This window comes from Macrobrachium nipponense, chromosome 2 (assembly GCF_015104395.2).
Source record: "Macrobrachium nipponense isolate FS-2020 chromosome 2, ASM1510439v2, whole genome shotgun sequence".
Lineage (NCBI taxonomy): Eukaryota > Metazoa > Arthropoda > Malacostraca > Decapoda > Palaemonidae > Macrobrachium > Macrobrachium nipponense.
The window spans coordinates 110934446-110949426 of NC_087201.1; the positions used below are offsets into that span (position 1 = coordinate 110934446).

General features: G+C 51.2%; 1 protein-coding gene across 1 annotated transcript in view; it reads right to left on the reverse strand.

Moving 5' to 3' along the window:
• Window positions 1–8180, reverse strand: part of LOC135221275 (cleavage and polyadenylation specificity factor subunit 1-like) — a gene marked incomplete at its 3' end in the record, with an annotated part of 70960 nt that extends 62780 nt beyond the window's left edge. The window contains 1 exon segment of the mRNA XM_064259088.1: window positions 8091–8180.
• Window positions 8181–14981: the final 6801 nt, after the last annotated feature.

Genomic DNA, 14981 nt, shown 5'->3' on the forward strand with positions numbered 1-14981 from the left:
CCCGGTGCTAACGAAGAGGCGTCGACACTCAGGCCTGAGGTGTCGAGTTCTCTTCAGATAGCGCCGTAGCGCCCTCACAGGACAAAGCAGCATCTCATCCGCATCATTATCGGTGAAGTCCAATAGGGAGGGAATCGTGAATGACTCGAACCTGTCATCAGGGACTGACGGTTTCTGAGTCTTCGCAACGAAGTTCGGGACGAAATCGAGCGTCACGGATCCCCATCCCCTGGAGTGGTCGTTACATCATAGGAAAGACCATGAAGTTCCCCTACTCTCTTCGCCGATGCCAGGGCCAGCAAGAAGAGGGTCTTGAGGGTCAGATCCCTGTCTGACGACTCTCGGAGTGGCCTCGAACGGTGTTCGAGTCAGACTCCTAAGGACGAGAGTCACGTCCCACGCAGGGGGCCTGAGTTCCCTGGGTGGGCAAGACCTCTCGAAGCTCCTCATCAGCAAGGAGATCTCGAACGAGTTCGAGATGTCCAGCCCCTCAGTTTCAGGACGAGCGCCAAGGCGGCTCTGTATCCTTTAACTGTGGGGGGACTGAAACAAAGGAGCTTCTCTCGGCGAAGAAACACGAGGAAATCCGCTACCTGCTGAAGAGTGGCTCTGAGAGAGATAGACCCCGTCTACGACACCAACCACAGAAGACGGCCCACTTCCCCTGGTACACAGCTGCAGAGGACTGACGGGACGTTTCAGCCATCTCTGTTGCTGCGCTACGAGAAAAGCCTCTCTGTTAGCAAGAGATGGTGGATAACAGCCAGCCGTGAAGACGTAGGGACTGGACTGCTCGGTGGTACCGCTCGACGTGTGGCTGGGCGAGAAGGTTGTGCCAAGGGGGAATCTCTCTCGGTTCTCCTGCGAGAAGAGCCAGCAGGTCCGGATACCAAATGGCCTGTGGCCATTTGGGAGCCACCAGGATCATCCTGAGATTCGGGGTGACCCCAAAGCGCTCGACTGATCACCTTGCGAATCAGGCTGAACGGGGAAAGGCATAGGCGAAGAGGTTGTCCCACGGGTGTGAAGAGCGTCCTCTGCAGCTGCCCATGGGTCCGGCACGGCCGAGAAGAACACCTGGAGCTTCCTGTTGTGCCGGGTGGGCGAACAGATCCCACGGACTGGTCGCCCCCCACAGGTCGAAGAGCCTTTCCGCCACGTCCTGGTGTAGAGACCATTCGGTCCCTATCACCTGATCCCGACGGCTGAGCGTGTCTGCTACTACATTCCTCTTCCCTGGAATGTAGCGTGCCGACAGCTCTATTGAGTGTGCCTGAGCCCACTCGTGCACCTGCCGAGTCAACTGGTACAACGGGAGAGACACTAGGCCCCCCTGTTTGTTGACGTAGCCACCACCACCGTGTGTTGTCGCACATCAACACCACTGAGTGTCCCATCAAGCGGTCCTGAAAACTCTTGGAGAGCGAGGAACGCTGCCTTGAGTTCCAGTACATTGATGTGAAGGTGCTTGTCGTTCTCGTCCCACACTCCTGAAGTCAGCAACTCCTCCAGGTGTGCGCCCCATCCCTCGGTCGATGCGTCTGAGAACAGCTGCATGTCCGGGGGGGGAGTGCTCAGAGGCACTCCTCTTAAGAGGTTCCTGTCGTCGAGCCACCAGGCTAGGTCCTGCCTCACCTCCTGTGTCAGTGACACTGGAAAGGTTGGGGATCCGTCGCCTGTGACCAACTCTCCTTTAGTCTCCATTGAAGAGACCGCAGGTGAAGACGCCCGTGAGGGACTTAACTTCTCGAGTGACGACATGGTGTCCGATCACGACTTGCCATCGCTGAGCTACCTGTTCCTGCCGAGACAGGAAACTGGTTGGCTGCCTCTCTGAATCTGCTGATCCGCGAGTCTGCGGGGAAGACTCGCCCTGCTACCGTGTCGATCAGCATACCCAGGTACTTCATCCTCTGCTTGGGCTCGAGATCGGACTTTCTCGAAGTTCACAACGATCCCCAGATCGCGACAGAACTCGAGCAGGTCGATCCCTGTCCTGTAGCAACTGCGAGCGGGAGCTCGCCAAGGGACTAACCAATCGTCGAGATACCTCATCAGACGTATCCCGTGCGAATGGGGTCCCAAGCAGACACCAGAGTGAACACTCGCGTGAACACCTGTGGGGCGGTTGAGAGACCGAAGCACAGTGCCCTGAACTGGTACACCGTCCCGTCGAGGATGAAGCGGAGGTACTTTCTGGAGGACTGATGAATGGGTATTTGGAAATACGCATCCTTCAAGTTCCACTGAAAGCATGAAATCGTTCTCCCTGATGGAGTCGAGCACTGAGCGTGCCGTCTCCATCGTGAACCGGGTTCTGGCGAACGAACCGGTTCAGGGGAGAGAGATCTATCACCGGGCGCCAGCCTCCCGTAGACTTTTCCACCAGGAAGAGTCGACTGTAAAAGCCGGTGACTGATCCGTGACGATCTCTACAGCTCTCTTGCTCAGCATGGTCTTGATCTCCTGTCTGAGTGCTACGTCCTTCGGTGACCCGTGGACGTACGACTGCTGTTGGACCGGGTTGGAGGTGAGGGGTGGCCGAGATTCGAAGGGTAATAGATATCCCTCCCGAAGGACATCTACAATCCAGGTCCTCGGCGCCGTAGCGCTGCCAAGTTGCCCAATGGCTGGCCAGGCACCCCCCCACACTTCCGGCAGCAGGTGAGGGGGAACGCCGTCCCTAGCGTTTCCCCCCTTTCTTCGACTTCTTCCCAGAGCCTCACGGGATGAGGAGGGCTGGGAGGAGGGCTGGTTACGGCCCCCCTTGCCAGAAGTCGAAGAAGACAGAGTCATTCCTCGGGCTTCGACGCAGCAACCGTCTTAGCAGCCGAGGAAGCACTAGCCGAGCTCTTAGACTTGGCCGCAGTCCGAGGCTGCCCAGAAGCCTTCGAGACTGCCTGGTGAACCAGACGGTCACTGTCCTCAGTGCGCCGTCTGTCCACCGCAGCGTCCACCATCTCTCCTGGGAAGAGAGACGTGGAACTCCGTAAAGGTCCGTTTCGAAGTCCAATGCCGCTTCACGCCCGGCCGCCCTGGAAACCCGAGTAAGGACAGCGTCCCTTCGTCGGAGAACCAGGTTGGCCCACAGGTTCACCGTCTGGTGGGCAAGGAAAGAGATGGCTCTTCCCCACCAGACTGGCAAAGTCTCCTGAAGGCCGAGTCATCTTCGGGAGAAATTCCCCCAGAGTTTGGCTGCGACCTTAGATACTGTGAGGGACCACAGATCTAGCCAGGAGACGGCCTGGAAAGCTGCCATGGCGGTAGATTCCAGGCCTAGTGCCTCTTGCTGCGAGAACCACAGGTTCTCGGACAGGAGCTGTTGCAGAGACACACCCGGAGTCAGCCTCGCTAAAACCTCCGGGTTCACCTGTTGGGCGGCATCGGATCTTCAGATGGCCACGTAAAACCGCCGATGTCGTAGCAGAGGAGGTGGAAGTAGCTTGCTAGACCTGCCAGACTTCAGTGAACCGTCCTGTCCAGAGACAAGCGATTCAACTTGGTCCAGCACTGAGTCAGCCAGCTCTGACCGCGGCAAACCCACCGTCGGTCTGGGTTCCCTCTTCGGGCCCCAGAACGACTCGAGCCGGGACGTGGGCTCGATGGTGGGAGCGGCGATCCTTCCCCCGAGGTCGTTGTGCTGACGAATCAGCGCAATAACCTCGGCAAAGTTCCTCTGGATCTCAGGATGTGAACTGCATCCTGTGGAGTCGGACCGTCCAGTCCCTCAAACAGGAGACCTCCGAGACCCTCCTCCCTCAAGGAGAGGAGCAGCGACAGCCCCCTCTCGGTCTCCTCCAACCACCTGTGCGTAAGACCTGGCTGGTCCGAGAACCGAGCCTGGTACGTACGACGACGTGGCGGGATCCTGAAGGGCGCACCCTTCACGATCACTCTCAATACCTCGCCCCTCCCGGTGTAACCCGAGGAGGTTGAAGGTATGGGAGAGGCAGACCTGACGCTCTCTCCTCGCTCACTGGCAGAACCAGCGGGCTTGGAGGGACTGCAGGCGATCGTCAACCAAGCGGTGGCGATCGAGCTGCAGACCTAGTCGAGCCGTCTCGCTGTGGAGAACGCTGGACCGGAAGGGAACAGCGGCCCCGGTCTCGTGTGTCAGAGGAGCTGGTGCTGGTTACCGTACCCGATCGCTCTCTGTAAGAGCGACGGTCAGGCGACCGGCGAGCTCTCCACTGTCACGGTGAGACCGGTGCGTGTCCTCACGGTGCGTCAGTTCGCTGGTACCAGCCGTGGCTGGTGCCGGCGAACGGGGGGACCTCTTCCCAGCCTCAGCCCGTGGCCGGTCATGGACCGTCACGTCCGCCCGCCGGGTAGCCAGCTGCTCGCCGCGGAGAGCGAGAGCTGGTCTGGTGAGAGTCGCAGTGAGGGCTGTCACCAGTCTTCCGCTCCGTGCCGTGAACCTGACGCTGAGCGGACTCAGAGGTCTGGTTCCTTGGCTGCACGGTCGCTGGTAGGCGACCGTACACTCGGTACCTCTCGCGAACGGACGCGGCCGAGCCGGATCCTGCTGCTGTGGCCGAACCACTGACAGCAGGTGAGGAAGTGCCGGTGTTGAGCCGGCACCCCCTCTGGTCCCCGTAGTCTTCTCCTTGCGGGGAGAAGAGACGGGTCCTGCTCCCGAAGGAGCAGGGCGACCAGCGGAAGAACCCCCCGTCTCACCAGAGCGAGACGGGCCCTTAGAAGCTCCCGAAGGAGACTTCTTAGGGGGGGGGGAGGCGACCTTCTTCTTCTTAGGCGGGGGAGCCTTAGAAGAAGAAGGGGAAGAGGCGGCAGACGACGACGACGAAGAAGACGATGAAGACGACGACGACACCTTCCTCTTCTTCTTCTTCTTCGTCAACCTCCTCAGGACCGAGTCAGGTCTGTCATCCAGGACGGAGCCGGGGCTGCTGTTGCCGAAGCAACAGGGCCCGGACGTACCTGTCCGAACAGACCAGCATCGGGAGAGCAGCTGGCGCCAGGAACGGGAACAACATCAAGCAGGTGCGAGCATCCACAGGAACGGCAGCAGAACACGGCAGGATCAGGAACAGGAAAAAAACAGCAGCGGTGGTCACGGCAGGTACTGGCAGATACAGCTGGTCGAACCAACGGCACAGACCGTCATCGGTTACCGGTGGGAGGTCCAGGGGCGAGCTCTTCGGCGCACATGAAGTCCGGTTGCGGCAGCAACGGCAAAACCCAGGTGGCGGCATCACACTCCCCCGAGTTACGGCGACTGGCCCCTGCACCGATGTTGTGGGTGTCACAGAGACCGCGTGCTGGGTGTACACCAGGTGAGGAGGTGACGCGTAGCCAGGTGTTGTCAGGGTCGTGGTGGTGGTTGTGGGGACCGTAGCAGGCGTAACCGCCACGGAGCCAGCGAGATGATAGAGCAGCCCCTGGACACTCGGCACGCCCTGCAGTCCCAACGATGCCCACACCTGTCCGAGGTCATCCTTCACGGCAACCGCACCTGAGGAGGCAAAAGTCGGGTGATTAGGAGGATCCTCTACCCACGCTCGCGCGAAGACGAGCGGATAGAGGACCCAGAGTACAACTCTACGTCGGGGTATCTAACGCCCTCCTCCACACTCGACACATCGGGAGAGGAGAAGGACCTAGGACACCGCCCCCGAAGGGGAAGGCGCGAGACGTGGAAGTTGAGCGGGCGGCAGGAAACAGAAGGACGAAGTGTCCGTCACCAAAGGAGTCGCGGGAGAGCTTCCCGACGACTCCTTTGGAGGCCTTCGCTTCTTCCTGCCCTCATACAATGTCCACTGCGCCATCCGACCAGTCAATACAAACATCACAGGGCTCGGCCCGGTGCATTCGCGCCCCCGGCACCGAGCACACAACACATGAGGGTCAATCTCGGGGAATGATCTGAACTTCCCGCATTTGCGCCCTTCGGTACCCGGGCAAAGTCTCCTTGGGGTAGCGAGGCGTGGAGATTCCATCATAATTCAATTGCAGCGTAATTAATATGATAAGAGAGAAAAACTGTACTTACAAGCTCTTCATACACAATTACAAAACAACTAGAAAGCAAACGACGAGCAGCGGGCAGAGAGCGAAACACCACACGTCCATCCACTGTGAGGCCGAAAGCAAAAGTGGTTTGTTTTACCTCCCAGTCGCGCGCGCGCGCCTGTCGGACAAGCAGTTTAACTACCGAACCCGTTGTTCGAAAGCTTACGACCTATCCAGCTGCCGCTAGTATCTTCCTATTGTAAAAGGACCGAAGGTTTGTATGCCGTGTCGGAACAACATTAATTTCTTGCACGCCTGAAACACTCCTGGAGGAAGACCTCCTTAACCTATCCTTTTCAAGTTTCCTAAGATAGGTATCATACGCCTTCCACTCAGAATCTGTTAATCTTTCACACTCCTTGCAACGGCTTTCATACACACATTCATGCTCCCTGCAACTCTTACATACCGTATGTGGGTCTACTGAAGCTTTCAGTAGCCTACCTCTACAATCAGTTCTAGAGCAGAAACCTAGCGCTAGCTGTAAACTACCCTGACATATTATCCAAGAAAAGTCCAAACCAAAATCAAATCAATCCACTAATAACGTGTGCCTAGCCACTGATCCAATCAATTAATCCAAAAAAAAAAAAAGAAACCAAAAAGGGATACTCAAGTAGCAAAAAGTTTCCAAAATCCAGACGGAGGTGCTGTAAACAGATGTTCACAACACCGGCGACAGAAAAATTATGAATAGAAAATGGGAATGATTCCTGATACCCGCCTCCCAGCGGCGGAATGGGTACTAAACCACCTGACTCCCACTACGTGTGTCGTAAGTTTTAAATTCTGTCGGTGTCGGAAATTATCAGCTTATATATATATCTGACAGGTAAGTTGCATGAACAAATTATAAAATCTAGGCCCGAGGCCAAGCGCTGGGACCTATGATGTCATTCAGAACCAGAAAACTTTGCAGTTGCACTGATAAAATGAGTTCCTTGTAGGATGATAGCCTGTTTTGCACTTGACTACCCATCTCAGGGTCCGGGTTCGATTCCCCGATCTAGGCCTACCAACAAGGAATCGGAGGAATTTAATTCTGGGGATAGGCAAGGTAGAAAATAATTTCTCAGTAGTTTCGATCCCACAATAAGCTATACTAGGTAGTAGGTCCTGTTACTACCTAGTAAGTAACTAGCTAGCAAGTATACTAGGGTAAAAAACCGCACGGTACAGGGGTGGACCATGTACGATCAATGTGTACAACCCCAAGAAAAGTACATTATAACGCGTTCTGACACCGGAGTAGAGGTCTTTAGCTCCGTTTCTCACCAACAACAAGTCTTATCTGATGACCATCTCCGATGTCAGGACGCATTATAATGTACTTTTTTTGGGGTTGTACACATTGATCGTACATGGTCCACCCCTGTACCATGCGGTTTTTTACCCTATATAGGTAACTGGTTCCTAGCCACGTAAAAAATGTAAGGCTAGTATATCCTACTCCTTCGGGCCAGCCCCAAGAGCTGTTAATCAGCTCAGTGGTCTGGTATACTACCTAAGTTACTTAAATTGATTAAATGATAGAAGGTGGCAAGTAGCCCTAGTAGGTAGGTAAGATGGAAGAGAATATGAACGGGGTACCTACAGTAAAAGGAATAGGTAGGAGGGGTTGCAGCTTGGCCATGAAGGGATGCTGCAAAAAGAAAACCTTAATGGCATTATTAACCTTACTTAGGTAAAAAAAAACTGTGGCCACATCCTCAACCCCCAAAAATTACCGGAAATACATTTATAGTGGCGTCCCTCCCCAACCCCTAGTAATAGGCTAGCTAACCGATTTAGCCTAACGAGGAACTTCCACCGAAAATAATTAACTGAAAACTTTGCGAAGTATATAGGTAAATAATTGTTCCAACCTAGTATGTTTCGAAAAAAAGTTGTATCAATATTTAACGGATTAAGCTTCGGGTTACCTTACCGGTGCAAGGTGGTAGTTCCTAGCTGCCTAATATATATTTACTTCCCATACAAGGAAAACTCCAACACTTCAACCTAGCTTAAGTATTTCATGAATTAAGGCTACCGGCACTATAATAAAACCACTTACCTACAGAATTTATTGACAAATCATGTTAAAGTGAATACAAATGAAGCGCGTGTCATTCTATGTTTACAAATAGTATGAAGCGATATCGTTGCAACTAGCGTACGTAATCATCAAACTAAAATGCGTCAGGAGTGGCATGGTTAGTGATGGTACGGTACGAAGCTTAAAACACGGCAGCATACATTGATGAAAGCGTATGTTTACTCCAAAAAAGATGAAAAAAGAACAATCTTAGCCGAAAAGCCTTATGAAATTCCAATTGAGTTGAAATTATCAGATAAGACTTCTTCTGAAATCATCGATTAAAATTTGTCTGCTTCCAGACAAGCATAGTGAGCTTAAGGCAACGTTTATTTTTAGACCACTTTCTTCAAAATGCTTATATATATGATAATAATATATATATATCTATATATATATATATATATATATATTATATATTATATATATATATATATATATATATATATATATATATATATATATATTGTTACGTATATAGGGCCTTGTGAGAGACTAGATACGTAAACGGAAGTAATTTAGGGATTTCAAGAGGGAATTGCTTGAACTTACCGTAAACTTTCTTTAGAGGGAAGGTCGCCAGAAAACTCAGCTCGTTACTTTAAACTATTTATTTACAAAAAGGCCCGTGCTGGCCTGGAGAAAAGTTAAATGATATTGGCCCCCACGTTGGGGCTTATAGTCTCATTCAATTCAAGCTGATTTTCATTCACTTGGGTTAATGCACACTTGCGCAGAGAGACGGCACGTGACTCATGGAATCTGGAAAAGAATCCCAGATTAAACAAGATAAAAGGAAAAATGACTTCTTGCTTTTGATTAATTAATTCTCTAATACTGGGGAGAAGGAACTTTTAAGGTTTCACTGAAGTATGCAATGACTCCATTGGTCTGGGACGATCACACAAGGGGAAGCATGCGGCCATGAGGCAGTGAGAGGGAACAAAGGGATGAATTCCTTTTGTTGCTGGAAATTGATTGGGAGAATGAGGATCACAATGATAATAGGTTGGGAGAGACTGGCAATATGCTGTTCCACAAGACGTACCTGGATGTCGTGTCAGTGTGGACCTTTGAAGAAAATGTGGCTCTTTGTAGGAAAGTATGGGGGCCCCTTTGTCTGAGGCCTGGGTCATCGGCGCGCCACTCACGCCCTGGGTAGGCCTAAAGGAAGGCAGGTAATTTGACCTCTGTCCGAGATCACGTCTCGCAGCCGACTGAGACAGAATTCAGTTGGGTTGCTTGGGGGTTGGAGGTCAAAGCATTAACCCCCACGATCAAAGGCAAATCCTGGAAAACAAGCATACAGCCAGCAGAGGGGTCACAGGAAAGAGAGCTTAAGGTATAGTCCCCCCTAAGAAGTACCAATCTGCCTACACCCTTCCCTTTTGAGATACGTCCCTACAGCATTGATAAAACTCTTTTCCCCCAACTGGGGAACTTTCCCCCCCTATCTCTAGCTGGCGGGTTTTTGGGTTTCCCGCGGTTACTAAAAATCAGCTGATATTCTAAAAAGAAATGGCTGCCGTTTTCCAATCAATTAATTTATTAATTTGCAGGGGTAGACGAACGATCTATAAACGTCACAGCTCCCACGTTAGAAGGCATTCACTTCCCTTTCGGGTGTGCAAGGTCTTGGCTTAAATAAATTGATCGTCTCGACTACCCCACGTTCTCCTACTCCAACTTGAAGTTTTTAGTTTGAGCCGCGATACAGCTAACTACAGTGGCCTACCTAACTTATAGGCAAAGATGCTAAGTGTACTAACTTAATTTAGTGATGTAGTCTAGCCTAATTAATAAACTACGGGTTGTCTTGTGACGACAGTCTACTCTACCCCCTGATAAGGTTACTTGAAAATTCTACTTGCTACTAAACCTAATGCCCTGGTACTAAATCATTAGCCTAACCTACTCAATACATTAAATGAAGACGCAATCATTCCAGAGTGTGGTACACACAGCAGTAGTTCAGCGACGGAATTGTAAAAATACATAATGAGAGGTAATGATGCGTGGGGATGATGAGTGGTTAATTTACCAGGAGGGAAATGCAATGAGGTAATTATATTTAAGTGAGGGTTAGTATTACAAAATGGATAGGGGTTAGAGGGTTAGTGCTACTGGCAGGGATCGGGCTGGCTACCTTCTCTGGGTAGGTGCCAGGATCATTCTGCAAATGAATGCGACACTGTACCTCGGGCACAGGTGTCAAGGAGAGCATGTGGCTCTTTTTGTTAATATGTTAATTACGTCCCTTCTTCTTCTTCTTCTTATTCCTCCAGGACCTGGCTATACCAGTCCTAGGAGTAGACGGAGGCCAAAACCGACTCTGGGGTAAGGCCAGAAAAAAACGCCGGCAGGAGCTGAGGCAGCGGTAGCCTGAAGGATTTCAGGAGAACACCTACGTTCCGTCTGCAGCAACCGTAGTAGAGGTGGAACCTACTGTAAGGGAGGCCCTCACTCCGGCTGCTGCGGCAACCGTCGTGAGGGGAAAACTCCAGGCTGACTCCTGGTCGGGCAGTTCCTGGTTTTCCAGAGGAGGTACAAAGGTAAGGTCTGCCGGAGGTTCATCCTCGGGCGACAGTGGTGAGGGTGAAGAAGACGGAACTAGTGATTGGCCATGGGCTGCGGTAAGCTCCATGCCTGTTGGAGGATCCTTGGTTAGGTTAGGCGCCGCGCTAGCTCAGGGCCAGGCGCAGAGGTCAAGTCCGGTGGTGGCTCTACGTCCAGGCTGGACGGAGCTTGGCCCTGCTCAGTGCTGCCAAGTGGCACTGGCAGAGAGTTGAGGTCGACTGGACCTGTGGCGGGTACTGGAGGTGCAATACCTCTCAGCGTGCCCTTGGAAATGGGAGACAGAGGCTCCTGTCTCTTGTTGAAGGCTAGGCCTTGTGGAAAATGGACAGTGTCCGCTGCTGGTAGTTTGCTAGGGCACCTAGGCCAATTAGTAGAGTGCCCTATTGCGTTACAGGTTTTGCAACGGGAACTGCGAATGTGGTCAATCTCCCTCTCCTTGGTAACGGGAGACTGTTGGTGGACATACTTCCTAGAGGAAGTAGAATTTCGATGACTCCTTGCTTTGGAGTGATTTGTTGTGGGGTTAGGACCCCTAGGCTTTTTTGGAATGCGAGGGAGACTTCATGTCTTGCCCTAGGAGGAGGTCGTAACCTCCTGGAATGTAGCTTGCAACTGCAAGGGTACAAATTCTGGAAAAGTGAGGTCTGGTGACCCTCAATTGGACGGTCGGAAGGATCAGTTTAATGTGATTGATACCTTCAATGGTGATCAATCGACGTCTATCAACGTTAGCCCCTCGGGGGATTCGGTCTTCCCGTATCAGGGAGATTTGAGCGCCAGAGTCGTCGTAGGCTCTGACGTGGCTTGGCTGATAATGGCTTTGGAGGGGTGCGACGGTTATAGGGCCCTTAGCTGGGGGGTCCTAGAGGAAGAAGGATTGGTGACGGCCATTGCGATGGCCGGAATATTGTGGTTCGCGCACCCTCCGTAATTTGCAGACATGTGACCCGTTGCGGCCACAGTCTCGGCAGAACTTGTTCCAGAACCTCTTCCGTGGCACTGGATGATAAGGCCGAGATGGCCCCACAGGTTGCGAATCTGCGGAGTCACCAAGGCTGGCAGTGTGCTCTGGCACAGGTGAAGAGTCCTCTCTGGCAGTGATGTGACGTGGGGAGGTTAAGGAAACCTCCGTTGAATCATCCTCGGAAGCAAGTCCGGGGTTAACTGGTGGGCTTACCTCTTCCAAAGTGGAGGAGGTAGGCAGTAAAATGGTAAGAGGCTGAGATGATGCGGGAGAAACGTCTGGCTCTGACACTGGGTCAGGGCCAGGTTCGCAAATAGACAGGGTGTTGGGGACATCGGAGGCACTAGCCTCTGAACCTAAAATTGAGGTGTGGTTATCTGGCATGCTGCAGGTGTCCGGTGCATCTGGTAGTGGGAGCTGCGTCCAGGGGAGATACGGCTTTAGTAGATCTCGGCCCAATATCACCTGATAAACATCATGGAATTGGTCAACTACGGCCAGGCGGCACAATGTGGTTTCCTTGGTCACCTGGTCCAGAAAGGGCATTTTTACATTCAGAAGGACCGAAGGACAGAATAGAGGTTACCGTCAATCCATTCAAACTGAATTTCTTCGTTCGTCTGGATTTTGGCACCCCTAGGCAATGCCTTTCTGGAAATAAGGGAGACCTGGGCTTCGGTGTCGGCCATGACTTGTACCCACTGATAGGCCGTAGGAGACTGTTCATCAGGCAGGGCTACATGGTAGCCTTGGAGAAGTTCACCCTGGAAGCTCTCCTCCCAAGGTAGAGACCGGGGGGACTTTGGGCACTGGTCGGAATCCACAGCATGCCCACGCACACAACAAGTGGTGCAGAACCTCCGCAACCACTCTTACCGGGAGTCCAGGCTCATGGGGGTTCTGGGGGTGCTTGGAAACTAGCAGAGAGATTGCGTCATCTAGGAGAGCTAGCTCATGCTTTCTCTCTTCTTCTCTTTCCTTCCTCTCTGCTTCTCTTTCTTTTCTCTCTGCTTCTCCGGCTTTCTCCTCTGCTTCTCTTTCTTCCCTTTCTTGCAGGCGCGCAGCAGCCTGCTGCGCCTTTATCCACTGGTCAAGTGCTGGTCCAGTGTAACCGGCCTCCTTGCCCAGAGTTATGAGGGCTCCGAGCTTCTCTAGCTCTCTGGCAAAGAAGTCGCGGGAAGCAGGGGAAGACATTTCCCTTAGGCTGCAGTAGATGGCTCGGAGGAAATGAAAATAATGGCCAGGAAAGGGTACTGAATGGAATAGGAGTGCCTACTGTGGAAAGTGGCACTCACTTGGAAATGGGTTCTGCGACGTGGTAAGGAAAAGTCTGAAAAGACTGGGTGCTCGGTGGCACTTTGTGGATGGCACCTTCTGATGAGGTGAAAAAATCGAATGCAGTGTGCGGCGTACGTCACACTTAAGGGCGTTCCTAAGTTGGGAGACGCTGGAATGGGCTACCTGTAGGTCCAATACAGGTGCACGGCACTTATGAGGAGGCGTTCCTTGGTTCAGTGATCCAAAATGGTGGATACTCTAATGAATGAGCGTTCCGTAGGACGGACACGCAGGTATAGGGCTACCTGTACATCTGTACAGGTGCGCGGCACTTATGAGGAGGCGTTCCTTGGGCAGCACTAGTAGTGCTGGTATTGCGGCACTTCGGGAGGCGTTCCCTTGATTGGTCCGAAGGATCACTGATCCTCGTACACGGACATTAATTATTTGGGCGTTCCGTAAGGACGGACACGCAGGTTTAATGGCTACCTGTACGGCCTGTACAGGTGCAATGGCACTTATGGAGGCGTTCCTTGGAGCACTGGTATCGTGCTGGTGTGTCCCGGACACTACATGCAGTATACTTAAATATACTGAAGTGAAATGGCACTGCTCATGGCAGAGTGTAATAGTGGAGGAGAGAAAGTAAAAGGTGGGAGTACTTCAGCAGCCAGTCGATGGACAGTGTCAAGAATTAGTGGCACTGTAAAATGGTAAGACCTGACGTGCACTGGTGGTGGCCAGTCCTAAACTGGTAACGACTTCCCTGTTTGGAAGTAATGAATTGGCGTGGCACACTGTGCGAGTTGTGCTTGCGGTATACGCAAGTCTTTTGTGATAAAAAATGAACAAGACCACTCGGGCAACGACAGGTAATGATAATTGAAAATGCTCAGTCCCTCGCTGAAGTACTCGGTAAATGAAATAAATAAAGGTTTGCAAACTGCAATGGACACATGCGCGTACGTATCACGCTGTGTAAATGAAAGACACAAGAGACTAAAATAATGTTAATTCTGCATGCTATAATTAATGGTAAGATGTAGTACTCTTGGCTTCGTGAATACTGGGTTCTGGTTTTCTCTCTCTCTCTCTCTCTATCTCTCTCTCGGAGAGGGTGAAAATTGATATGTGAATGAACTCCCTTATATTGAATTGAACTACTAATGTTAGTTTAATATGACGCAACTTGCGTTAAATGATTTACTTACGTTAACGTGAAATGAAAGAATTGCTTTGGATAACGTTTTATGAAAAATAATAACGCGCTCGTGGTGAACGATTTTTACGTTACTAGTAGCGGCTCGCGCTTATGAAATGATTTGCGTTTCAATATGAATTTTACAAAGACGCGTTTTACGTTAACAATTCTTGTGATTTACTCTACTTGAGATTTACGTTAACTTTATGTAAGATTACTAGGTCCCCGTGAACAGTGAAATGACGGTAAGGATTTTAAAACGATGTTAGCAAACAATTGTAAATGAGGTTACGTTAAGTGAAATGAAATTTTCGCTCAGCGCGCGAGTGAGCGATGCGAGGTGAGACACGTGAGGCGAGAAGAGCGGGTTCTCTGTAAATGCGAAGGCAATTTACAACACAAAATACTACTTTCTTATTCAAGGCGAATTACGTTAATTTCTCTGGCAGAACGATAGATACTAGTACCAAGATCGATATTATTTACGTTAAAACTTTGAGACTTACGTTACTTTGCTTAAATTGTTTACATAATGTTGAAAGAGGAAACAAACATGGCTGCCGCTGTGAATGAGACGAAGGTTGGTTGAGACCGCGCAGGCGCGAGAGAGCGCGAAGCTGAATTAGCCGAGAGGTAAGCGGTTACCAACACTTGGAATGAAAACTAAGCTAAAAATGAATACCTAACATATCACAGACAAAAGAATTGTACACTTCTTTTGCCGTAACTATTAGTAAAACACTCCTAACTAGCTAGGCTTTCAAACACAGCAATAAACCCTGGCAAAGCACTTCCTAGTTTTGATCTGGTTCTTTCTGGCATCTATTCTACACACGTGCTCTGTCTCGTCCGAC